Below are 25,925 nucleotides of genomic sequence, written 5' to 3'. Positions count from 1 at the left end.
GTCTGAAATATTTTGTAAAGGACTAATAAACCAACATTTTTATTACTTAAACAATTTCAACACTTGCTTGGGTCAATATGTGAAGAGTATAATCTTCACAACATGTTTGCTAAGCTTCCATTCGGGCATTAACTACTGGAACCTTTTATTGCTGGGGAATAGCAGTCGACCACCGAACTGGTATTCCTGGTATGAGGGTTACAGTGCAGCAGTTAGAAAGACGGGTTACCATCACCAAGCTGACCTAACTTCTTGGGAGGTGGAGGAGGGTGGACCAATAACAAAGTAAAAAAAATCTCCAATGCTTCCTCCCAACACCCTAAAACACATGTTACAAGATTTGTTGAGGGTGGATGGAACCCTATGTAAATAATCCTTTGCTGATGCATAATACAAACGTTTTAGGTTTACTGGCCTATGAAGATCTGGTTTCAAAAATAACCTAAACACCATTTTAATGCAACCTCTAATGTGTACTTTGAACTGAATATCCTCAAGAAAAGCCTATTTCATTTACCTCGACAACTGAGAAATAAAACCTGGTGTTTCACTCATCCTTTGGCTGAAAGAATAAGGTTGTAGGCCAAGGAAGTGTATTAGAAGTAGGAGAATCTAGATTCAGCACTGAGGCTTCTATCAAGTGTCAGTCTCTCTTGCTTAAGTATTTTGATGTTGGTATGACTGGTTATGTCTACTCCAATGTAAAATGTGTTGGCATAGGGAAGTTTGGGATGATTTAGTGTGCACACAACAGTAGTGTGAAGAGCTTGGGCACAACTGTGGAGTATTTTCTTCACATGCTTGACCTGGAATAAGGCTTTGTTGCACCAAAGCACTTTTCTAGAGAGGACATGCTTGGGTCGCTATCCAGGAATACAAACCAGGCTTTTCAATGGGAATATGTGGCACCTAGTCTTTAAACAAGCATTGACAATTGCAATAGGTTTTGCTTAGGTTATTAACAATACTTTTTTTTGTAAGCTTTAGCTTGGTGAACAGTGTTAGGGCTGGTTTATAGAGAAAGGCAATATATTGTGCAGTAATTGGTGGTATTATAAAGTGCTCCTATAGCTTTGGGTGATGTTGGTGCTATATAAAACTGACCCTAAAATAAAACTGAGAAAAACAGGTTTGAATGAGGATGTAATTAATTACCTCACTGTGCTTGTATGAAGAAACTGGCAGTAACATAAAGCACTCCTGTATCTTTGGTAATGCTGGCTCTATATAAAAGTGCCCCAAAAACGGATTAAATAAAAAACGTTATATAGCAGCGCAGTAACATGTTTATTTAATTAATAATTTTTTAATTAATGTTTTGTCACTGACAAAGGAATCAAAAAAAGGTTCTGGTTTTATCAGTGATACTTTATATGCATAGTACCAATTGCTTTTCCTGTTTATACTATTAATACATTTTTTGCCAGGAATGGTGGCTGTTCTGCTCGATTTAGAATACTGAATGTGATCTAGTGTATGCGAAGGATAAATGCAATTATTGTACTGATTAATGTTTTCTTGAACTGAAATAAAATATAATAAAAAGATTTAAACAAAAAAACTGTCCGTCTCGTATGTAGACGTTTCTCTATGCATGAAGTAGTAGGTCTCTGTGCATATGCACATCTGTCTACATTTGCCAGTATGTCTATGTATGCATGTATACGTCCATCTACATGTTAATGGTGGTGTTAATCTGTGCGTGTACGTATGCGATGTTATGCAGATTTGTATAGCGAACTAGCACCTGGGAGGGTATCCTGGCACTGTTCAGACTGTTCTGCCTGCCTGTTAACTTATCTACATGCCTATCTGCCTGTGCTTCTCTCTCTATGAAATGCCCGATATGTAAACTCTTTGTTCACTATCAGCTTCTTGTTCATAAGCACGTTTTAAAACTCATTGCCACACCCAGTTCACCCCACCCAGAGTGGATTAAAAAATTCTTTGTTTATGCATGCACGTCCCATCAAGCTTGTGCTGTGCTTAAAAAATAAATGTTGCATAGCAGCACCAGGGGCTGCTGGCAACTACTGAGAGTGGTGGGGCAGGCAAATGAGTGAGGGTGGGTGTAAGGAAGGAGTAAATAAATAAAATAAAAATTCTTTACCTTGCTTGCAAGGTGACATCGTCCTCGATCCAGATTTCAGACTTCTGTGAAGGCTCCGACTCCCTTAACCAATCCTGGCTAAGCTCTCTTGCTGTTAACCATCATGAGAAAAGCGCCAGGATTGGAAGGAGCAGCCTCTATTTATCATCAGCTGGGTTGAGAGGTTTAAAGTGTGCATGTCTGGCTGGCCGTCGCAAGACAGCCGGCCGTGCACTTGTTTAAAGTGCACAGCAGCCCACCACTCCTCCCTGCTGCTGCAACTTAGCTAGCCCCACCCCACCCCATCCTGACACTGTTTCGGACAGAGGATGAAAAATGAAATAGTGATAAATTAACTTTACCACCATTTTATTTTTCATCTCTAGGCAGTGTCTGGGGGCGCCTTTTTAACAGTGGGGTGACGCTCCTTTGCTATATTGGAGAAGCCATCCCTGAGCAGCACTGCTTTGCTGCAGTGGAGGTGTTGAGTAAAATCACAGGGAAGGAGAGGATGGTGGGGGGGGAAGGGGGGTGGATTTGAAAACAGCCAGCGGGAGTGGATACTAGAAAGGGTGACTTTATTATTTTTGGTGTGACACATTGTAATGTCACATATGTCAAACTTTGAGTGACTCATTGTGAGTGAAGAACGTAGCTATTATGCCTACGCAATCAGATTTTAGAAAATGCTTCTTTTTGCAAGTAATTGTCTACAAACAAAAAATTTAGAATGCATCGTGGGATTTGCTATAAAGGTCGAACTAGCCAAGGTACTGTTCATACAAGTCAGGAGCTAGTAGTTCTGCGACGCTCCCACCGCGTGCTATCATACATTATATTTAGTATGCATAACTTAAAACTAATTTTGTACTCTTATGGAAAAGTAGTGATCCAAGACTACAGTGTCAGAATACAGCACCTTGTTAAATGAATGGCATAATTAACAGCATTTTTTTTTTTTGCTTAGCCTCCGACAAATAAAAGGCTGCCTAAGCCCTTCTGAGGTTGAAACTTATAACCTCAAGGTTATATACAACTCTTCTGAGCAGGGCCTCAAAAGTAATGAGCTACCTTTTCATGAATGTATATTATGTCACCTAATCCTTCAGGAATAATCTCTCTTCAAATATGAATGAATTGTTTAGCATTACCACAAATCTCCTTCAAACAGGAACCCATATATTGAGACGAGCTAACTACAGAAAACATACCCACACAGACTTTCCACATGTAAATAACTTCAGTGAGTAATAAAATAAATGCAATATTTTTGCAAAGGGCCTCACATATGGAAACGACCCGTTGCACCCCCCCTCCCCCACCAATAATATGAGCAATAAAACGTTTTTAAAACACTACAAATGGGCATACAATTGCTGCGTATCTTTTTATGTATTTTCCGGGTCAGCCTTCTGAATTTTTTGTTGAGGCCGTTTGTCGTCTTGTAAGGCACCATTTACAGAAAAACGGATTAGAAGAGAGAAGGGAATTGCGCTGAGCTTGTAAGCATCATTAATGGAGTATTGCCCCCCTACCCCCCCACCCCCCCCCCAAGTGACCTGGAACCAGCCATTCTAACTTTCTTGTTGTCCGAGCTAACTAGTACTTCTTTGTGAACTATCTGGTGAAAATACAAGACAGACTGGAAAGCCATTCCCATCTACGACAGAAATAGTGAATTAAATCAATATTCAATTTTATAAAGATGAATCGCACTGGCGATTTTTGTTTTGGGGGGGGGGGGGGGGGGAGGTGGAGGGTGGTCAGCCTTTCAGTTCAACAGTGGAATGCCTTTCAAAGAAAATTAAGTCACAATGAAGTGAAGAGGGCAACAAAGTTCATTTTAAACTTGGATTAGCTTGAAAAATGTCGTTTTAGTAGAAATTTCCAGTACAGGGCTGGGTTTCATTTGTTGGATATTAGAAACTGTTTATTTCAAATACTGTTGTGGCTCTCCAATTACCAGCTGAAGACAGCAGTGGAAAAGAAGCTCGCGTTCTCAGTCCGGGCAGCTACGCAGTGCAGTGAAAGGCAGCCTTCTCCAGTGTCATTTAAGATTTAAAAGGCGTCTGCTGAGCTGAAAGTTAGTGATAGCTGAGAATCAACACACCCGACGTGCTGCAAACACCAAAGACGATTCAGCACCATGGCAGTCACTCACCGTATACCCATCACAAAGACATTTTATTACCTGATAAAAACTGTTCTCCTGCAGTTTTTAAGTTTAATTAAATAAAATGAAACAAAAGATGCAGTTCCCTCATCGTGAAGTCCTCGAGAACTTTCTCACCACTCCTGGACATGTACTGAAGTCACCAGTTTCAAAGTAATGAAGAGCAAATAGGCGAAAATAAGGATGTTTCGGGGACAAAATTACCTTAACTTCTTGTGCCGACATCACAACATTAAAAACAAATAACCGAAAAAAATAAACAATAAAAAAAAAAAATCGAATTGCACTTGCGGACCACCATCTTCAAGAGTCAACCTACGTTAAAACATGTTGAAACATATAAATTGATTTGATAGCATACACAAAAACACAAGGCAGGTCTGTACTGCCTTAAACCATATGATTTAGGAAAAGGGTTAACAAATTTCCTTATCAGGGGCTTGCAATAAGAACAAAAACCAACCAAGTGTGCTAGTGTAAGTGGTGAATTCACATCACATGGACAAATTAGAATAGATGCAATGCCAAAGTGTCCTACTGGGGATAAAAAAAATAGATCAAATAGTCCCAAGCCAGAAGTTAAGCAAAAGTTACCTTTTCCGATTAATTATTTGTCCACACCAAACACGGCTCCAAGTAAGGAGAGGTTTACTTAATTTCGCCTATTCTATAGAGGCCACACAAAATCATTTCTTGACCCGAACAATGTCTGTTTTAGACAGCAAGTGGGGAGGCGTAAACAAATCGGGATAACCTATTGCTTTGGCAGAGGACTCAATATATTTAAACGAAGGTATTGAGTGATCCTTATCACAAGCCAATCTAAAATCACGGCCCAATCAAGGCTATGTTTTTTTTCATCAGAGGAAAAAACCAAAGTAATAAATATTGCACTTTGATATCTTCCTCAAATCATTAGCTTTATTTGACAAATGAAGTCATAAAAGCACATAAAACAACATGTATACATCACTCACACATCATTATAAAACCAAAATCTCACAATGTGCAAGTTAACATACAACAAAAAAGAAAAAAGAAGCCCCCCCCCAAAAAAAAAACATAACACAATTTTACTTCAACCACAACTACATACATTGCGGCAAGGGGAATGCCCCCAAATAAACGCAATAATTAAAACCTGTATAATAAGACACATACTAATCATAAATCAATTTTACAACAGTTCATTACTAGGTAAAATGAAACAGTGCTTCGTTAAATACCAACAGCAGCAATTAGTTCACAATGTTAAGCTTGAAGCCTTGCATCTAATGACCCAGATCCAGCCCAGAAACTTGGTGACAGCACCTGCATCAATAAGCTTAGCGTCTGACTGAAGAATTCTAAGCGCAGTCTGCCTACTTCGTGTCCCAAGTGTAAGGAAATGCCTCCTTGGCATGGTTACCCCCTGACTTTTTGCCTTTGCTGATGCCATGTTTTGAATTGAAAGTGTGCTGAGGCCTGCTAACCAGGCCCCAGCACCAGTGTTCTTTCCCTAACCTGTACTTTTGTATCCACAATTGGCACACCCTGGCATCCAGATAAGTCCCTTGTAAATGGTACCCCTGGTACCAAGGGCCCTGATGCCAAGGAAGGTCTCTAAGGGCTGCAGCATATCTTATGCCACCCTGGAGACCCCTCACTCAGCACAGACACCCTGCTTGCCAGCTTGTGTGTGCTGGTGAGAACAAAACGAGTAAGTCGACAATGGCACTCCCCTCAGGGTGCCATGCCAGCCTCTCACTGCCTATGCAGGTATAGATAAGTCACCCCTCTAGCAGGCCTTACAGCCCTAAGGCAGGGTGCACTATACCATAGGTGAGGGCACCAATGCATGAGCACTGTGCCCCTACAGTGTCTAAGCCAAACCTTAGACATTGTAAGTGCAGGGTAGAAAGAAGAGTATATGGTCTGGGAGTCTGTCAAACACGAACTCCACAGCACCATAATGGCTACACTGAAAACTGGGAAGTTTGGTATCAAACTTCTCAGCACAATAAATGCACACTGATGCCAGTGTACATTTTATTGTAAAATACACCCCAGAAGGCACCTTAGAGGTGCCCCCTGAAACTTTAACCAACTACCTGTGTAGGCTGACTAGTTCTAGCAGCCTGCCACACTCGAGACATGTTGCTGGCCCCATGGGAGAGTGCCTTTGTCACTCTGAGGCCAGTAACAAAGCCTGCACTGGGTGGAGATGCTAACACCTCCCCCAGGCAGGAGCTGTAACACCTGGCGGTGAGCCTCAAAGGCTCACCCCCTTTGTTCCAGCACCGCAGGGCACTCCAGCTAGTGGAGTTGCCCGCCCCCTCCGGCCCCGGCCCCCACTTTTGGCGGCAAGGCCAGAGAAAATAATGAGAAAAACAAGGAGGAGTCACTGGCCAGTCAGGACAGCCCCTAAGGTGTCCTGAGCTGAAGTGACTCCAACTTTTAGAAATACTCCATCTTGCAGATGGAGGATTCCCCCAATAGGATTAGGGATGTGACCCCCTCCCCTTGGGAGGAGGCACAAAGAGGGTGTACTCACCCTCAGGGCTAGTAGCCATTGGCTACTAACCCCCCATACCTAAACACGCCCTTAAATTTAGTATTTAAGGGCTCCCCTGAACCTAAGGATTTAGATTCCTGCAACTTACCGAAGAAGAAGACTGCTGAGCTGAAAACCCCTGCAGAAGAAGAAAGAAGACACCAACTGCTTTGGCCCCAGTCCTACCGGCCTGTCTCCTGCCTTCTAAAGAACCCTGCTCCAGCGACGCTTTCTCCAGGACCAGCGACCTCTGAATCCTCAGAGGACTGCCCTGCTTCCAAGAGACCAAGAAACTCCCGAGGACAGCGGCCCTGCTCCAAAAGAACTGCGACTTTGTTTCAAGGAGCAGATTTAAAGACCCCTGCAACTCCCCGCAAGAAGCGTGAGACTTGCAACACTGCACCCGGCGACCCCGACTCGACTGGTGGAGAACCAACACCTCAGGGAGGACCCTCCGGCGACTCAGAGTCCGTGAGTAACCAAAGTTGTCACCCTTGAGTCCCCACAACGACGCCTGCAGAGGGAATCCCGAGGCTCCCCCTGACCGCGACTGCCTGAACTCCATTTCCCGACGGCTGGAAAAGACCCTGCACCCGCAGCCCCCAGCACCTAAAGGAATGGAACTCCTGTGCAGGAGTGACCCCCAGGAAGCCCTCTCCCTTGCCCAGGTGGTGGCTACCCAGAGGAGCCCCCCCCTTGCCTGCCTGCAACGCTGAAGAGATCCCTTGATCTCTCATTGATTTCCATTGGAAACCCGACGCTTGTTTCTACACTGCACCCGGCCGCCCCAGTGCCGCTGAGGGTGTACTTTTTGTGTGAACTTGTGTCCCCCCCGGTGCCCTACAAAACCCCCCTGGTCTGCCCTCCGAAGACGCGGGTACTTACCTGCTGGCAGACCGGAACCGGGGCACCCCCTTCTCTCCATTGAAGCCTATGCGTTTTGGGCACCTCTTTGACCTCTGCACCTGACCGGCCCTGAGCTGCTGGTGTGATAACTTTGGGGTTGCTCTGAACCCCCAACGGTGGGCTACTTTGGACCCAAACCTGAGACTTGTAAGTGATTTACTTACCTGACAAAAACTAACAAAAACTTACCTCCCCAGGAACTGTGAAAATTGCACTAAGTGTCCACTTTTAAAACAGCTTATTGTGTTTTATGTGAAAAGTATACATGCTAAGGTAATGATTCAAAGTTCCTAAAGTACTTACCTGCAATACCTTTCAAATGAGATATTACATGTAGAATTTGAACCTGTGGTTCTTAAAATAAACTAAGAAAAGATACTTTTCTATAACAAAACCTATTGGCTTGGATTTGTCTCAGAGTGTGTTCTCCTCATTTATTGCCTGTGTGTATGTACAACAAATGCTTAACACTACTCCTTGGATAAGCCTACTGCTCGACCACACTACCACAAAATAGAGCATTAGTATTATCTCTTTTTGCCACTATCTTACCTCTAAGGGGAACCCTTGGACTCTGTGCATACTATTCCTTACTTTGAAATAGTGCATACAGAGCCAACTTCCTACACCAAGTAACTTGCAAATGGATTTAATCCATTTAGCATGGGCGGCAAGATAGCTTGAACATAAAAAAAAATAAAAAAAATAAAAAAAAAAAGATTTCAGAGGAAGAGAGCCAACTCTAAACTAGAAATATAGCATGTGCTCCAAAGGGACAGCAATAGCATCTCAATAAGGCTACAGGAGAGGCTCGCTTTTAAAATCCACAAATTTTGCAGTTAAATGTGAGAAAGCAGCAAGTTGTGAAACCATCTGCCTAACCCAAGTACAACAGTACTTTTTTAGCGTCTGCTAGGAAGGAGAGCAATCGTTTTCGAAAATTTGCTTTCAGAACAAATAAGTGAGGATAGATTTGCAAAACTCCACAATTCAGAGCCGTACAGCACAGAGTTTACTACCTTTGCCTTAAAGATTTGCAGAACAGGAGCGATGGGTTTTGAAAAATGAAGAGGTATGCTCTTTCGCTACAGCACCTGAGATCTGCTTATGCTTTGTAGTCATTAGGTCAACCTGGGGTTTCCAAGCAAGGGTTGAAGACAAAGTAACATCTAAATAAGTTAAAGCACCTCCCTCCTTTCTGGTAGCGTGCCCCCAGCTCTAATTTACACTTGGCCATCCTTGACCTCCTAAGAACTGTAAACTCGGCCTTTGCGGAATAGATCTCTGTACAGAACTCTTCAAAATGTATGACACTCTGAAGCCCCCTTGGTCTCTTGGAAATCAATAAAGTATCACCTGCAAACAACAAAAGGGTACTTTAACCCCCGCCAAGGTAGGGGCATCAGTGGGTAAGCCTAACAAAAAGAAAACATAATTGAGAAATAGTGAGAATAAAGTCGGGGCTAAGACACAGCCTTAGAGTACCCCCTTACAGATGGAAAAAGGTCCTGTCAATTCTCCCCGATTGCCCCAATCGGACCCTGGCGGTGTTGCCCTCATGTCAGCGGATTAGTAATTCCAACAAATTCAATGGCATGCTTATGGCGCGCAGTACCCACTAAAGTTTATTTCTAGGTACTAAGTTGAAGGCCACTTTGAGGTCGACGGAGGCAATATACAAGCTGCCTCCGCCAATCTCTACAGTCTTCCAGTAAATTAGTACAAAGCAAAATACCTGATCCAGAGTACTAGTCTTCTTACGAAACCCAGCTTGATAAGGGGACAAAACTTCACTGTCGTCGATCCAATCATTTATCCTGCCAAGAATAGGACATGCAAAGATTTTTGCGAGCAATCTATTAAGCTAACTGGTCTATAATTCTCTGGGAGAGAATTATCACCTTTCTTATAAATTGGTACAAGTTCGGCAAGGTGCCAAGAATCCAGAACTGGGGATTCTGGAGAGGTGGCATTTGTATTCCTTCTAGACAGCCATATCCAATGGGAGCTTAGGTGTGATTTGACGGGCCACCCTGACAGGATGGGAGGCAGGAGCTGACCACAGCCTCACATACCTGAATAGGCTGTGTCCTCTCCCCAAGCAAAGGGCTGCATACCCCCCCTATTGTGAGTCTGGAGCCAGGGCAGGAAGGGAGGACCTCTGTGCATTTCAAAGTCTTCTCTGAAGTCTCCCCTACTTTGAAGGCACCACTGGGTATAAGAACTGGACCCCATACCCTACCTGGACTAATTGTTTCCATCACCCAAAAACACATCAGCAGCCCTACCTCTAGTTATATCATCAAGAACTACAGAACATCAGGAAGATCAAAAATAAGCTTTGGTATGGTTGAGGCCTTAGCACCTGGGGTTGCACAAAAAGATGCGCAGGTGGAGTCAGGGTAATTAATACACATGGACCCCCTCCCTGAGCCTTCAACAAAGCTAGTGGACTGGGATAAAGAATAAAGGGCTGCAAAATACTCTACCCAGGAAGAAGGGGCAATATATGGTTTTGAGAAATAGGTGAACAGCCCATGCTACCCCACCTTACAAGATACCAAAATGTAGTTAAATCTCTATGAAAGCAGGCCAAGCTCAGTTCACATCACCTCCTTTCATCTCAATTCTTCTTTGCATGTGACTGGGCCACTTTATAGTTCTTCCTTGCTAGCTGAATCTGCAGGATGTCTCTGGACCTTCCAAGCTGTCGAGGGAAACATCTATATTCCATACTAAACCATGTGCTTTCTCGGCCCATATTGCCAGTAGAATTAGTTGTTACAACTGTAAAGTACACTTTCCTCCCTGATCTTGACAACAATATCAATGAGACAGGGTCAAAGTTGGAGATCTACTAAAATGTAGTCAATACGACTAGAATGGAAGGAGTTATCAAAGGCGTTAAGACACCCCTGCTATCTGATTTAGTTCTCCTGTTGGCTGCTCTCACCCCAAACTCTAGAGCAAGTGCTTTTAGATGGAGGGGAGCCTCCGTCCACCTGTGTATTGGGGATAGCTCAAGTTGGGGGATCCACCATCTCTCATCCTCAGTCCTTTCTACACTGATATCATCGTTCGAGAGATGTACAAATGTGGTATTGAAGTCCACTGCTATTAATAGATGTGCCTCAGTGATCTTTGCTCAGAAGATCCTGAAGCTCTATGACAGTTGGCGATTTTAATCCACCTCTGACCCCCCTGGCACAGACATTAATTAAAGATATCAATAAGTCTAGAGGCACCCATCTCTATTCATAAAGCTGGAATGTCCATACAGTTAGTGTGAAGTTGTCTTATTGAGGGATTCAAACTAGATATAATCCAAATTGTGAGGCCACTAGCTGGTCTCCCGACGGAGCCGCACCAGGCAGGAATACAGAAATATAAATATCCAGGTTTAGATATGGCTTTCCTCAAAAGCGTCTTATTCAAACAATGCCTAACGTTTACCTCCTTTTCCCCAGTTTCACTTCCATTCTACTCTTAGTATTTATCCTCATTTTAATGATTTCATCTAATCTTTCTCAATTTGGAGGCCTCTAGCAATTGAGATGTCTTAGGTAAATGTGAGAAATGCGTCACCCATCCCAGTGATCAGAGACAGGCAGCATGAAGCAGACACCAAATGGCTAAAGTAAGAAAATGCTAATTTTCTGTAAGTGACATTATGAGAATTACAATTTAAAATCCAACCATAAGTTATGATTTTAAATTACGATTCCAGAGACAAACTAAAAAAACATATCTCTTCCAGATCATGAATTTTACCCTTTATCTTCCCTGAGATAAACATTTGTTTTTATGTTTTGCTTGACAGCAAAACGGTCAGCATCCCTAAATTATGTGAGCAACTGACAAACAGATGTAAAAAAAAAAAAAAAAAAAACAGTACTGAGAGGGGGACTTTGGCTCTGCCCTTATACACTTTGGGTACCTTCAGCGGAGCATTTGATTAGACAGAATCTGTGTATTTCAGCCTAAAAAGAGGGCCTATTGCACTGCTATTGGATCTCTAGGGATTTACCCGCACCAAATAGGGTCAAGACGTTCAAACAATGTGACAGTGTGCACAAGGGAAATCTCAATATTGCTGCAACACATCAGAAGGGCTAGAGATATTTTTTTCTTTTATGTCTATGCCATGCCAGCTACTTTTTTAATTAGCCTTTCTTTCACTCTTTAAGCCCCTCCCCCCTTCCATGCAGGAAGAATATTTGTATATGTCTGTTTCACTAATCTTAGCTATCCATTAGCAAGAGAAAAAACAAATCAAAATGGGTTCTGTGATCACTTGTGCATAAAATGGCCATGTAAGACTGAAGTTCAGCTGCACATAATTGAACAACCTTGCAAAGATGCTGCAGCAATGGTTTGTGTACTGGTTATTCAGGAAGGCATGACTGAGGTCCTGAGAAGACCCAGAGGTTATATGGGCGTCTGGGGTGAGAGCCTATTGCAATTTAAGAAACAAAATTTACAATTGGAATCCTACATTCATTGCTTGAACACACACATACTGGGTTTTACTATATTAAATGCAGCAGAGCAATTCGCATTGGTATTAATATATCACTCGCAGTTCAGAATCGGAGTACCGCTTTACTCCTTTGGGTTTAGGCTGAACAAAAGTGAACTGGATCCCAACTTAATTTCCTATCGCTTCTATACACTTTTCTTTACTGAACACAATTATTCTGTTAATTTACCCTTGTGAGCCACGGAATGATGATTGATCTCACTTTCATGTTGCACTGTCAAGCAGCGGTCATTGTTTCCGGAATTCTCAGGAAACACACAAACATGCATGAAGGAGGGAGGTATCACAACCTTTAAAACAAAAGAACAAAATGGTTTGACATTAGTGATCACAAAGAACTAAAATGCTACTATGCGTAGCCCTTTTAAGCTTGTCAGGGTATTTGCCAAGCATTTCCACATGTTTTTAATTGTAAGTAGTGTATTGGACTGCTCACAACTGTATAAAACAAACAAGGCTGTTGTAAACTAGAAAATACATTTGAAGCTACTAAAGATTTAAAACAATGTATTTGCAAAATGCAGCATTTATTTTCTCATCAGCAGAAGAGAACCTGCATTGCTTTTGCATCAGTTTACTTTTGGAGGTTATAACCAGTATTAAGCAGTATAAGGAACTGCTTTACCTTCTCAATCCTCCAAAAACAGAAAGCCTTAAAATCCATCCTACAAGGGAATTGAGAAGAATTTTTACTAAGAAAACTATAGAGAGGTTGTGGATGCCAATAAAACTGATTCACATATCACTACTTTCCAAGATAAGAGGGATATAATTTACAGACGAAAGAACGTATGTATTTATACAGACAAATAGAACATTACATTATATAAATGTACAATGTTGATACCTTTGTTGTGAACTCTGATGTGGTGACCAATACTTGTGCTGTATTTGGAAACTGAGACCTTCATCTTGAACCCTAGATCTCATCCTCTCTGTGCACACACCACGTTATCTAGGAACATGCAGAACAGCCTGCTGATCGAGATCTTACACCTTAAAAAAAAACAAAAAAAAAACATGTTGGATCTGATAAGTATCCTATTAGGATAAAACAGCGGTTACTATTGCTAACTCCGGTATTTTTTTTTTTTTTCAACTACACCAAACTGGATGTTTAACAAGAATGGAAATTGTAGGAAGTTGGCTCTGTATGTACTATTTCAAAGTAAGAAATAGCATGCACAGAGTCCAAGGGTTCCCCTTCGAGGTAAGATAGTGGCAAAAAGAGAATTCTAATGCTCTATTTTGTGGTAGTGTGGTCGAGCAGTAGGCTCATCAAAGGAGTAGTGTTAAGCATTTGTTGTACATACACAGGCAATAAATGAGTGTAAGGAAATGCCTCCTTGGCATGGTTACCCCCTGACTTTTTGCCTTTGCGGATGCTATGTTTTGAATTGAAAGTGTGCTGAGGCCTGCTAACCAGGCCCCAGCACCAGTGTTCTTTCCCTAACCTGTACTTTTGATTCCACAATTGGCACACCCTGGCATCCAGATAAGTCCCTTGTAACTGGTACCTCTGGTACCAAGGGCCCTGATGCCAGGGAAGGTCTCTAAGGGCTGCAGCATGCATTATGCCACCCTAGAGACCCCTCACTCAGCACAGACACACTGCTTAACAGCTTGTGTGTGCTAGTGAGAACAAAATGAGTAAGTCGACATGGCACTCCCCTCAGGGTGCCATGCCAGCCTCTCACTGCCTATGCAGTATAGGTAAGACACCCCTCTAGCAGGCCTTACAGCCCTAAGGCAGGGTGCACTATACCATAGGTGAGGGTACCAGTGCATGAGCTTTGTACCCCTACAGTGTCTAAGCAAAACCTTAGACATTGTAAGTGCAGGGTAGCCATAAGAGTATATGGTCTGGGAGTCTGTTTTACACAAACTCCACAGCACTATAATGGCTACACTGAAAACTGGGAAGTTTGGTATCAAACTTCTCAGCACAATAAATGCACACTGATGCCAGTGTACATTTTATTGTAAAATACACCGCAGAGGACCTTAGAGGTGCCCCCTGAAACTTAACCGACTATCTGTGTAGGCTGACTGGTTCCAGCAGCCTGCCACAGGTGCCCCCTGAAACTTAACCGACTATCTGTGTAGGCTGACTGGTTCCAGCAGCCTGCCACACTAGAGACATGTTGCTGGCCCCATGGGGAGAGTGCCTTTGTCACTCTGAGGCCAGTAACAAAGCCTGCACTGGGTGGAGATGCTAACACCTCCCCCAGGCAGGAGCTGTAACACCTGGCGGTGAGCCTCAAAGGCTCACCCCTTTGTCACAGCACAGCAGGGCACTCCAGCTTAGTGGAGTTGCCCGCCCCCTCCGGCCACGGCCCCCACTTTTGGCGGCAAGGCTGGAGGAAACAAAGAAAACAACAAGGAGGAGTCACGGGCCAGTCAGGACAGCCCCTAAGGTGTCCTGAGCTGAAGTGACTAACTTTTAGAAATCCTCCATCTTGCAGATGGAGGATTCCCCCAATAGGATTAGGGATGTGACCCCCTCCCCTTGGGAGGAGGCACAAAGAGGGTGTACTCACCCTCAGGGCTAGTAGCCATTGGCTACTAACCCCCCAGACCTAAACACGCCCTTAAATTTAGTATTTAAGGGCTTCCCTGAACCTAAGGATTTAGATTCCTGCAACTACAAGAAGGACTGCCGAGCTGACAAACCCCTGCAGAGGAAGAACAGAAGACACCAACTGCCTTGGCCCCAGACTTACCGGCCTGTCTCCTGCCTTCCAAAGAACCTGCTCCAGTGACGCTTTCCAAGGGACCAGCGACCTCTGAATCCTCTGAGGACTGCCCTGCTTCGAAAAAGACAAGAAACTCCTGAGGACAGCGGCACTGCTCCAAAAGAACTGCAACTTTGTTACAAGGAGCGGATTTAAAGACCCCTGCAACTCCCCGCAAGAAGCGTGAGACTTGCAACACTGCACCCGGCGACCCCGACTCGACTGGTGGAGAACAACCAACTCAGGGAGGACCCTGCGGCGACTCTACGACTGTGAGTAACCAAAGTTGTCCCCCCTGAGCCCCCACAGCGACGCCTGCAGAGGAAATCCCCAGGCTCCCCCTGACCGCGACTGTCTGAACTCCATTTCCCGACGGCTGGAAAAGATCCTGCACCCGCAGCCCCCAGCCCCTAAAGAAACGGAACTTCTGTGCAGGAGTGACCCCCAGGAGGCCCTCTCCCTTGCCCAGGTGGTGGCTACCCCGAGGAGCCCCCCCCTTGCCTGCCTGCATCGCTGAAGAGACCCCTTGGTCTCCCATTGAAAACTAAAGGAAACCCGACGCGTGTTTGCACACTGCACCCGGCCGCCCCCGCGCTGCTGAGGGTGTACTTGCTGTGCTACTTTGTGTCCCCCCCGGTGCCCTACAAAACCCCCCTGGGTCTGCCCTCCGAAGACGCGGGTACTTACCTACTGGCAGACTGGAACCGGGGCATCCCCTTCTCTCCATTATAGCCTATGTGTTTTGGGCACCTCTTTGGCCTTTGCACCTGACCGGCCCTGAGCTGCTGGTGTGATAACTTTGGGGTTGCTCTGAACCCCCAACGGTGGGCTACCTTGGACCAAAAACTGAAACCTGTAAGTGACTTACTTACCTGTTGAAACTAACAATAACTTACCTCCCCCAGGAACTGTGAAAATTGCACTGTGTCCACTTTTAATACAGCTTATTGTGTTTTATGTAAAAAGTATACATGCTAAAGTAATGATTCAAAGTTCCTAGAGTACTTACCTGCAATACCTTTAAAATGAGATATTACATGTAAAATTTGAACCTGTGGTTCTTAAAATAAACTAAGAAAATATATTTTTCTATAACAAAACCTATTGGCTGGATTTGTCTCTGAGTGTGTGTACCTCATTTATTGTCTATGTGTATGTACAACAAATGCTTAACACTACTCCTTGGATAAGCCTACTGCTCGACCACACTACCACAAAATAGAGCATTAGTATTATCTCTTTTTACCACTATTTTACCTCTAAGGGGAACCCTTGGACTCTGTGCATGCTATTCCTTACTTTGAAATAGCACATACAGAGCCAACTTCCTACAACGTGTCATCCAGTTAGCCCATGAAAGACATCATAGCATTGTAGCCACCTGAAGAGCTTTGAGAGACAGCATGTTGTTCCTTTGACTAGAAGAGCGAGTAGAAAAGGAACTGAAAGCATGCCACATCTGCATTTGCCTGTCTCCCCAAGGTGATGCAACACCCAGTGACTATGTCTGAACGTCCTACTCATGCCTGGGAGAGAGGCGCAGTGGACTTCTTAGGACCATTATGAGATGGACAGCATCTCATGGTAGTCAGATGAATATTCCTGTTTTCCTTTGGTGGAAACACGGTCCTCGACAACTGATGATAAATTCATAGAAAGACTTGATGGTATCTTTTTAACTTGGGTAGCCCCAAGAATCTCAAATCTGAGAATGGCTCATCCTTAACCAGAAAAGAGTTTCTTGTGTGACTCAACGTCAAACACCAAGAGTACACCCCATGGCCGCAAGCGTATAATGTTGTTGAAAGGTTTTTAGGCATCGTCAAGAGGGTAATTCAACGAGTGTCCATGGAAGAAATCGATTTGAGCCACTCTATGTCACTGACCCTCCGGGCCTATCAATCAACTCCTCTACTCTACAATTGGTGAGAGCCCAGCTCTGTGAGAACCCTGTTTGGGAGAGCCATCAGAGCAAAACTACCTCAATGGACATCAGATCGACCAGTGAATGTTGACAAACTCCCTGACACCAACGTTACTCATAAGAGCAAAATGAAAGCATATGCTGATTAGCGACAACACGCCCAGGAAACAGTCTTTGACACAGGAGACTAGGTACTGGTAAAGCAGCAACAGAAATGAAAGACTGGCACCCCTTTTGCCACGGAATTGTTACAGGTGGTGGCGTGCAAGTGGCACATGGAGACAGCACATCGTCCTGGGAAGTCCACCACTTTGGACACATCACACTTTAAACACCAACCTCAACACTCGCTAGCTCCTGCAGCTACAGTGGAGGCGACCTCACCCGCAGGTCCAGCTTCTGAGTCTGTGTCACTGCTGCCTGATACAGGTGGATCTTGATCACCCGAGCCAGCAGACAAGTGTGGGCTCCTTGCAGACTGAGGAGATGTGATTCCAAATGATGCCTGCTACCTTTAATTTAACAAATGGGAAGATTTAGCATATTGTTGCTATACGCACTAGGACCCTTGTTGTGGGCGAACTCTGAACAGGAACTACAACCTATGCAGGGAGAGGAGTAAGGGTGTGATTCTGGGAAATATGAAGTAAAGCGCAGTGTATGAATGGATGTTGGAGAATAAAGACTTGCTCAACCACAGCTCCTGTGTGTAGCGCAATCTATTTGCATGCTCCAGGGCTGGTGAAGACACTACACAGGCATTGTCAGTAACTCTGGCAGCTGCTGTGTGGCATACATTTCGAAGTCTATTGCAGATTTCAGAGACGGGAAACGCCCGGAGCAATGATGTCGTTTACATTGCAAGCGGGACAATGCTTGCCGGAACACAGGGCTTCTTCTCTGCCTTAACCACGCATGTGCTGAACAACGCACATGCGTGGTTAAGGTACAGAAAAAGGGAGAGTGCATCGGGAGAGGACGTGCCAGGTAAGTGGGGCTGGGGGAGTTGGGCCATTTTTTTTTTAATGGGGCTTGGTTGTTTTGTTTTCATGGCAGGTGGGGGGGTCTGGGCACTTGTGTTTTTAGCACGGGTGGGGGCAGGGTAGTTATTTTTTTAAGGCAGGTGGTGGTAGGGGGTTGGGATACTTGTGTTTTTAGGGACGGTGGTGCATTTTTTTTTTTTAATGGGCAGGAGTTCGAATAGTTATGTTTTTAGGGCAGGTGGTGGTGGGGTGGGGGGTCGGGATAGTTATGTTTTTAGGGAGCGTGGGGTAGTTATGTTTTTAGGGTGGGTGGTGGGGGTAGTAATTTGTTTAGTGCAGGTGGTGCCATTTTGTTTTTTTAAAGATGTGGAGACTCAGGGTAGTTATGTTTTTAGGGCTGGTGGGGGGCTCGGGTTGTGTTTTTAGGGCACGTAGGGGGGTCAGGGTACTTGTGTTTTTAGGGTAGGGTAGTTATGTTTTTAGGGTGGTTGGGAGGGGGTCGGGGTACTTGTGTTTTAAGGGGCGGGATCAGGTAGTTATGTTTTTAGGGTGGGTGGGGGTATGGCATGCTAGAACCACTCATGCCATTCCACACATGGCATAACTAGACATGCTTTTATAATGAAAAGTCGCTATAAAGGCATGTGTGGAAACAACGCAGTTGTTGTTCCGACTGCGTTGTTCAGGCATGCGTGGTTCTCGCGTTAGTTGTTCCATCATACATTCTTCAGAAGCGTGTTAGTAATTTTCTTCCTGCTCAGACAGATGAGTACACCTCGTAGCAGGTCCAATCACCAGCCACCCAAAAGGCAATGGAACGACTAAAGACGGTTGTGCTGAAGAAGCAGTAGCCTGTCTGCTAAACCCATACAGCTGACAAGAACGCAGACAATAAGCCTTGCATGTGTAATGTTCTCAATTTGGAGGCCTCTAGCAATTGAGATGTCTTGGGTAAATGTGAGAAATGAGTCACCCATCCCAGTGATCAGAGACAGGCAGCATGAAGCAGACACCAAATGGCTAAAGTAAGAAAATGCCAACTTTCTGTAAGTGACATTATGAGAATTACAATTTAAAATCCAACCATAGGTTGTGATTTTAAATTACGATTCCAGAGACAAACTAGAAAAACGTATCTCTTCCAGATCATGAATTTTACCCTTCATCTTTTCTGAGATATACATTTGTTTTTATGTTTAGCTTGACAGCAAAACGGTCAGCATCCCTAAATTATGTGAGCAACTGACAAACAGATGTAAAAAAATAAAACAGTAGTGAGAGGGGGACTTTGGCTCTGCCCTTAAACACTTTGTGTACCTTCAGCAGAGCATTTGATTAGACAGAATCTGTGTATTTCAGCCTAAAAAGAGGGCCTGTTGCACTGCTATTGGATCTCTAGGGATTTACCCGCACCAAATAGGGTCAAGACGTTCAAACAATGCGACAGTGTGCACAAGGGAAATCTCAATATTGCTGCAACACATCAGAAGGGCTAGAGATATTTTTTTCTTTTATGTCTATGCCATGCCTGCTACTTTTTTAATTAGCCTTTCTTTCACTCTTTAAGCCCCTTCCCCTTCCATGCAGGAAGAATATTTGTATATGTATGTCTCAATAATTTTAGCTATCCATTAGCAAGAGAAAAAACACAAATCAAAATGGGTTCTATGATCAGTTGCGCATAAAATGGCCATGTAAGACTGAAGTTCAGTTGTACATATCTGAATAACCTTGCAAAGATGCTGCAGTAATGGTTTGTGTACCGGTTAGTAAGGAAGGCATGACTGAGGTCCTGAGAAAACCCAGAGGTTATATGGGTGTCTGCGGTGAGAGCCTATTGCAATTTAAAAACAAATTTACAATTGGAATCCTACATTCATTGCTTAAACACACACATACTGGGTTTTACTATATTAAATGCAGCAGAGCAATTCGCATTGGTATTTATATATCACTCGCAGTTCAGAATCGGAGTACTGCTCTACTCCTTTGGGTTTAGGCTGAACAAAAGTGAACTGGATCCCAACTTAATTTCCTATCGCTTCTATGCACTTTTCTTTACTGAAAACAATTATTCTGTTAATTTACCCTTGTGAGCCACAGAATGATGATTGATCTCACTTTCATGTTGCACTGTGAAGCAGCGGTCATTGTTTCCGGAATTCTCAGGAAACACACAAACATGCATGAAGGAGTGAAGTATCACAACCTTTAAAACAAAAGAACAAAATGGTTTAACATTAGTGATCACAAAGAACTAAAATGCTACTATGAGCAGCCCTTTTAAGCTTGTCAGGGTACTTGCCAAGCATTTCAACATGTTTTTAATTGTAAGTAATGTATTGGACTGCTCACAACTGTATAAAACAAACAAGGCTGTTGTAAACTAGAAAATACATTTGAAGCTACTAAAGATTTAAAACAATGTATTTGCAAAATGCAGCATTTATTCTCTCATCAGCAGAAGAGAACCTGCATTGCTTTTGCATCAGTTTACTTTTGGAGGTTATAACCAGTAATAAGCAGTATAAGGAACTGCTTTACCTTCTCAATCCTCCAAAAACAGAAAGCCTTAAAATCCATCCTACAAGGGAATTGAGAAGAATTTTTACTAAGAGAACTACAGAGAGGTTGTGGATGCCAATAAAACTAATTCACATATCACTACTTTCCAAGATAAGAGGGATATAATTTACAGACGAGAGAACCTATGTATTTATACAGACAAATAGAACATGACATTATATAAATGTACAATGTTGATACCTTTGTTGTGAACTTTGATGTGGGGACCAATACTTGTGCTGTATTTGGAAACTGTGACCTTAATCTTGAACCCTAGATCTCATCCTCTCTGTGCATACACCACGTTATCTAGGAACATGCAGAACAGCCTGCTGATCGATATCTTACACCTTAAAAAACAAAAACATGTTGGATCTGCTAAGTATCCTATTAGGATAAAACAGCGGTTACTACTGCTAACTCTGTTATTTTTTTTTTTTCAACTACACCAAACTGGATGTTTAACAAGAATGGAAATCAACAGACAAGTCTGCATAAAGTTAAGCAATCTAGTGTCTAACAGCAAAGCAGCAAAGGCAGGTTCCAATGAGAAATCCTGGCCTACTCAAGTAGTAAGCTGAGGCCATAGTGCCTGGCTTTCCTCAGAGCAAGTGCACGTATAGTACTTTAGCAGCACCAAAAAAAAAAGCACTAAAGTTGAGAAACAAAAGAGACAATAGCCCCAAGCTAACTCTAGAATAAAAAGACACGTAATAAAATAGTAATAAAACAACAAAAATTAATCAAGGAGATCAGGAGTTAGATTTGTAAAGAAAATGGACAAAGTGACCAAAGGGGAGGGCTGAAGTCAATATTAGTTTATGGGGGACTACAATAGGTGACTAGTTCCCAGGCATACTGAGGGTGACCCGATGGAGGGTGGGTCAGGTAAAGTCTAAAGGGAGCAGGGGAGAGAGGTACCACTCAGTGAACAATTCATTATTTTGACTTTGGACCTTTAGAAGAAGTGGGAAATCCACCAAAAGGTGGCAGCGGATGACTCCTTCCGCTCTGTTTAGAGTGTATAGACATCTATGCACTCTAAATGGGGTAAACCAGAACATTTGTTGCTTTTTGGCAGATGCCCTACACAGAGACCAACTCTAAATCAGGACTCAAGTCTTTCAAATGAAATTCAAAATCATCTAGAAGTAAGGTAAGACTGAGTCGGAGAAGTGCTCAACAAGGCGTATTGACCTGGGCTGTACTGAAGCCTCAAGTTGTAGCACAATAAAAAATAAAAAAAAAGCTCTGAGTTGAACAAACGTGAAATGTGTAGTTGCTAAGGTAAGTAAACTGCCTTTTCCATCATGTGCTTTACATTGGGAGTTGGCACTTTATTGAATCTTCAATGGGGCACAGCAGGCTTTCTGGAGAAACTGACCAGCGTTCCATGAGATTGGAAAACTACCCAGAGTTTCACAGTAGGCTTGAACTTTACTCTGAAAATCTACAAGCTGTGCCAAAATGAAAATTCTGCCTACCTAGAATGGGCATTCACTGGGTAGCTTCTGAACCTTGTCCCAATCCTCTGAAGTACTACTTCGCAGGATGCTGCATATCCTCTCCTGGTGAAGTCTGAACCTCCAAAGTTAAAAAGGGAAAGATTCTAGAATACCACTCTTCAGCTAAGGCCCAGCCGATGTCCAGGACCTACCAGCCCCTTCTCTGAAAATGCACCTCTTGTCCTCTTTCTCTCCAGTTGACTTCAGGAGCCCAGTTTTGCCTTACACTTGAGAATACACTAGTCATTGAAGAGAAGGGGAAACAACCACAAGATTAAAGTCATTAGGCAGCATAATTCCGACAGTAAGAAGTGTTTGCCTGTCTTCTTCAAGTTTTGTATTGTCCAGATTTCCAGGTGGTTTAAATCTATCCTCACTAAGTTTCCAGTTCCAATTTTTCTGCACTTGATCTGAACAGTCAATGCAGTGAAAATGGACTTTCAGGCTGTTTCCAGGGCTAAATTACACTGTCAGTTTTATCTCATTAGATTCCTTAGCTAGGAAGCGTCATTAAAAAATGCATTACTGTACAACTTACAAACCCCGCCACCAACATAAATCTCTCATCCCCTAGAATATTCACATAGAGCAAGGAAACTGCCACCCCTAAAAAATCTTTACAATACACACAGCATATTACACTGCCTCCCTTGACTTGTAAGCAACCTTCAACACAGTAAGCCACCTTGAAGGTCCTTGTGACTTTCATAGGCTTCCACACGCTCTTCTGACAATATACATCTCCTACGGTGTCCCTAAAGGACTCATCCTTTCACTATTGTTCATTAACTTACTCACGGAGTTGATGAGAGAGCCCTGTTGGTGGAATCAAGGATTAAAATCCATCAATATGCCATTAACACAGTTATATTTAGAAACTAACTTTTTCCGTAATATTCTCACCCTCAAAATCCACCTTAAAAAAAACCTGCAAGACTAGATGGCAGCTAACTTTCTCGCTCAACCTTGATAAAAACCAAACTCATCCCCGAACACAAACACAATCACAAATTTTCTACGGACATATCAGGAGGGATGTCGTTTAACTGATCTGTCTGAAAGGCATCAAACAACAGAAGCAGATAGAAAATCTCTCCAGTCAGTTAACAAAAAATAACCAGAAACCTTTCCTATCACCAACAAACATTTGCCTTGTGGCTCCAACCCTGATATTCTTGTGAATTAGTTATGGGCATACAAGTCTCACAGAAGTCCTAAAGGTCTCTCTTTCCCTACTCAAATCAGTCCTCCACTCTGCTGCTCACATACTTGCAGGCAACTGCTGCTATGTCCATACCACCCCATTTCTAAGAGACTGACACAGGGTCCCCAACAAAGCTAGAATCAAGTTCAAAATAGCCCCTCCTCTCATGACTTGTCAACCTAAACTGCACTTCTAACTTAATTCCTCATTCTTCTTCTACCCACAAGCCCCTTGCCGCCTCCTACTCTTCCACTTCCCGCTTACCTGTTCCTTCTCTCCTTCTTTCAGTTACGAAAGTTCTCCTCATTAACCCAGGCCAGTCGCTGGCCAACTGCTGCGCTACTGTAATGCCAGACTTATTCCTCTAAGTGTGCGCTGACAGGCCAGAGTAGCGCTACAATAAATGGAAGAATAAAGAAAGAAAATAAATCTAATGTCTCATGCCTCAGCTATGGTTCTCTTGACGCCATACTCTGTAGCACGCTAATTAAAAAATGTAAACCAGGTACCACTGTTTGGCAACACTTAGGGTAGTGGCACAATATTTATGTCACTGGCTATTTTAATGCTCAGACCAACCAAAAGCTGATACTCTTTTTCAAAGAGGTGAGAGCTGGTCAAAGATAGGATCTACCTATCATGAAAGAACCTCGACAACATGACTACAAAAAATACAATTCAAAAAGAAAAGTGAGAAGACCACCAAAACAAAAACCACCATCCTAACACAGCACGCGTGGAGGAAAAAGATGTTTTGAGGAGAGTTTTTACCATTAACTGATTGTAAATTGCTTTTTGGTCCACTAGAGATTTACTGGTGGTTCAAAGTTGGGACCCAGCCTAAGAAGAAATGCTGCTGGTTTGGTGCACGGGACAGAGGATTTTTAAGGTATTCTGAGAGGGGCAGAGAAATGCCTCTAAAGCAAATGTGCATGAACTTTCTCATCAGTGTTCATGTTTCTTGGGCAGTATTGCATAGATTATATTGCAGGAACACCATACTCTCATTTTCACTTTATGATTAGTTTCCAAGTGTGGCAAGATCTTTTTAGGCAAGGGCAGGTGGATGTTGCAAGAGTAGGCCAAACGTCACACCCTTGTTCCATTTTGGGACTGTGTATGGTTAATAGCAGCTAGAATGGACTGCTCCAGTCTCTCTACTACCCAGTTTTGGTGCCAATAAGGTAGTTTTCCCTGGACTCAATTTAATTTACCTGCTAAAAAAAGATGAACGGTTATACAGTACACTACACTGAACCAATCAAATATTCTCATATGTGCTTACTCGAGTCAGCAAACACCTAAAAATGCAGAAGCCAATAGAACATAATTAATTTGGTCTCAAAACTATTAACGAACAAGAGAAAGATGTTTGAGTTCTGAAGCCACCTATTTTGAGCATTTAAAAGTGGTAAACTGGTAATGGTTGTGCTTGGTAGGCAGGAGGAGACGAATTGTTATTTGCATTATTTAGGATAGAAGCAGAAGGAGACTAGACAGGTTTTCTTTGCGTAATCATTTTAGGGTAACTTAGTGCAGCTCAGGTGAAATAAAAATTCATGGAGCCTGGGTGTTTATTTGGAGGGTGATAAGGCGTATCTTCCAGAGTAGAGGCCATCAGAACATATTCATATTTGCCACCAGCAGTTGCCCAAAAGAGCCAGAATTTCAAAGGCTTCAAACTATCAATTAGCATGATGACGATACCACTGAAAAAGACATTACAGATAAAAGGTCTGAAGAGGACGAAACCAGAATCATCAAGACAGTGTGGTATTTAGACAGACAGACTTTTGAGAAAAAATTTACACCGTACTGTTTACTGACTGACATGTGCCCATTAATACAGGCTATACGCACTAGGACCCTTGTAGTTCTGGGTGGCTTAAGAACAGGAACTACGCGATATGCGTGGGAAGTGTCAGGGTGTGGTTCTGAGAAGTATGATGTAATGTGCAGTAGTGAATGGATGCTGGAGAATAAAGACATGCTCAGCTACAGTGTGTGGCGTAATCTATCTGCATGCACCAGGGCTGGGGAAAACACTATAACATGCAATGAGTAGGGGATTACGTGCCTGTGGACAACAAGACTGCTCCCCCTGAGAGTTTGCAATGGTACAGCAAACTGCTTGTGCTTGGCGTGCACCCATAATCGATGCAAAGCAGTTTGTGGCTTGCACACGTGGAGTTAAAAGACTGCTCCAGCCCATACACAGCCGCAAAAGCAATCGAAGGACCTGCAGAGGAGCATATTAAAAACACCTGCCAATACCGCTGAAGTTGTTGGCAAAAGATGCTGCACCCTGAACATAGAGCAACTATTTAGACTAAGCAAGAAAAAAAACATAATGTCAACAAGCAAGGAACAAGAAACAAAAAGAGCATAATCACAGTCAGGCCATAGGCCTCTGCAAGTAGCTGATGCTTGCAGAGGTTGCTGGAATCACCCTGCACAGCAAAATCAGTTGAACGACACATGCTAACACAATGGCGGCATAAGGGAGCACGAAATACAATGCAGCCATGTTCTTGAAGCCACCACCACCGTTCAATACATCCAAGAAACAGAACATTTGTGCCAGGTCGACTGCATGAATTGAAACATTTGATGACCATAGATGATGTGCTAGAGGAAGAAGATGATTGAGTGAAAGAAGTGCTAAAGAAAGTTTAACAGACTGATGTAACCCCATGCCAAAAGTGAAAGAGGCGTTACAAGCAGAGTTCAATCCCATGCCAAATGTTGATTATGAAAGTTATATCGTC

General features: G+C 43.2%; 1 long non-coding RNA gene and 2 other non-coding genes across 8 annotated transcripts in view; all 3 read right to left on the bottom strand.

Moving 5' to 3' along the window:
* LOC138284576 (uncharacterized) overlaps positions 1-25,925 on the bottom strand; it is a 77,217-nt gene that overhangs the window by 34,098 nt on the left and 17,194 nt on the right. For 4 of the 6 annotated variants that reach the window (XR_011201423.1, XR_011201418.1, XR_011201422.1 and 1 more), the window contains 4 exons: positions 20,650-20,798; positions 19,972-20,092; positions 13,089-13,237; positions 12,411-12,531 (listed from right to left, as the gene is read on the bottom strand). This is a non-coding gene — a long non-coding RNA (uncharacterized lncRNA). The remainder of the gene's footprint in view (positions 1-12,410; positions 12,532-13,088; positions 13,238-19,971; positions 20,093-20,649; positions 20,799-25,925) is intronic. The other 2 variants (XR_011201419.1, XR_011201424.1) reach the window with 2 other exon arrangements.
* On the bottom strand, positions 12,757-12,881 carry LOC138292331 (small nucleolar RNA SNORA47). Its single transcript, XR_011202654.1, has one exon. It is a non-coding gene; the product is annotated as a small nucleolar RNA SNORA47 (small nucleolar RNA).
* LOC138292324 (small nucleolar RNA SNORA47) lies at positions 20,318-20,442 on the bottom strand. Its single transcript, XR_011202652.1, has one exon. It is a non-coding gene; the product is annotated as a small nucleolar RNA SNORA47 (small nucleolar RNA).

Source organism: Pleurodeles waltl, chromosome 1_1 (genome assembly GCF_031143425.1).
Source record: "Pleurodeles waltl isolate 20211129_DDA chromosome 1_1, aPleWal1.hap1.20221129, whole genome shotgun sequence".
NCBI classification, from domain to species: Eukaryota; Metazoa; Chordata; class Amphibia; order Caudata; family Salamandridae; genus Pleurodeles; species Pleurodeles waltl.
The sequence above is the reverse complement of the archived record's forward strand: the minus strand, read 5'-3'. Positions and strand labels throughout refer to the sequence as shown.